The 1,613-nt window shown below is 45.2% G+C and overlaps 1 protein-coding gene across 1 annotated transcript in view; it reads right to left on the bottom strand.

Annotated features, from left to right (window-relative positions):
* The window catches only part of dio2 (iodothyronine deiodinase 2), a 6,834-nt gene that overhangs the window by 3,884 nt on the left and 1,337 nt on the right, over positions 1 to 1,613 (bottom strand). The window lies entirely within an intron of this gene.

Below are 1,613 nucleotides of genomic sequence, written 5' to 3'. Positions count from 1 at the left end.
GGAGCTTAAAATGCATTTGTAAAGTTTCTTAACCTGAGAAATTAAACTTTTTTTTTTTACAACAAACAGTATTTGTAGTTTGAACAAATAATAATCAACTGCAGAAACATGTATTAGTCCGTTATGGAGTAGTTACATCTATACCAGCGGTCCTCGACTTTTTTTGTTCCAAGGACAGGTCAGCCAGTACTACCTGTTACCCATGACCTCTTATTTAAAAATATTCCCAGATTATCTTTAAATAAAGAAAGTAAAGGGATATGACTGGATTTTCTTTGAATGAAGTAAACTAGTAAAAATTAAGTACATTTTTTCACTGTGTCCCACTGCGGCCCGGCACCAAATGACCTATGGACTCGTTGTGGCCCGCGGACCGTGGGTTGGGAACCTGTGATCTATACAGTCTTCCATTGACAACCGGCCCTTCAAGGGAAACTGTATTGATGATGTGGCCCCTGGTGAAAATGAGTTTGACACCCCTGGTCTAACCCATCACCATGCCGTGAGTCGGCGGACAGGTTAAGACCGAGATTATGGCTCTGATTATCAGGGTAACTTTATTTTATAAAAAAAAAAAAAAAAATTTCATAGCAGTATCTTAAAAGTAAACGTGCAAAACATGTACATTTGGATTTGAATATTACATGACAGTACCTGGAGCACAGGGGGACGGAGGTTTGCTCAGTATAAGTGCGGCTCCAGCAGGCGAGGGAGGTTTGTTATTGGTTGATGACGTGGTGGTGAGGTCGGAGTGGGAAGATTCAGGGTCCCGTTGCCGTGGTGACCGTGCACTCCATTCTTCTAAGCCACTGGAGGCCGCCGCTGTGGCCGAGCTGCAGGTGGCACTGGCCTTACGAGGCTGTGGAGGAAGAAGACCCTCAGGATCACCAGGTCGGTAGGCTGAACTGTTTTCTCTTCTGTTGTGGACACACACACACACACAACCACACACACACACACACCTGTCTGGCCTGTTTCTCTTGATCCTGCAGCCACTGCAGGTACGACTCGCGGGCCACCTGCTCTTCGATGGCCTCGTTCGTAGCTTCCCAGTCTGTTGCCCTTTTCTTATCCTCCAACATTTGCTGCTCAATCCACGACTCCTCCGACGTTTTAATGGCCGACTTCATCAAAGACTGCTCTGCATACTGGCGGAAAACACATAGCCCTCCTTTTAGCTACGGTTTGAAACTGGCCACTACAACTGTACGAAACTGAAAAAAATGTCGTCTTGGATATTTCTTATCGTCTTTAGTTTTTGGTTTTATACTTATCTTTATCAGGCTTTCAGAGTTAAACTCTTGAGTTCACTTTAAAACCCTAGCAGGAGAATCCTAAAAGCTATTTTAAGGTCATTGTCGTTTCAAACTTCTGGACCTAATTTTAGCATCGACACATGCAACGTACCCCTGGTTTAAAGGCGGGCAAGCCGAGCCCGACCCCAATGGTGGCCTTGTTAGGGTTGACCACGGAGTTGTAGTGAATGTTGCGGTGGTAGCTGACTCTGATTGGCTCGTCATTGTTTTGGTGGATGCTGTGGAAAGTATTGATTGGCTCTGTGGTGGAAAGGAAGCAGCCGGATCAGTTGAGAGTTGATACCTGCGCTAATGAAA

This window comes from Cynoglossus semilaevis, chromosome 1 (assembly GCF_000523025.1).
Source record: "Cynoglossus semilaevis isolate Cse_v1.0 chromosome 1, Cse_v1.0, whole genome shotgun sequence".
NCBI lineage: Eukaryota > Metazoa > Chordata > Actinopteri > Pleuronectiformes > Cynoglossidae > Cynoglossus > Cynoglossus semilaevis.
The sequence above is the reverse complement of the archived record's forward strand: the minus strand, read 5'-3'. Positions and strand labels throughout refer to the sequence as shown.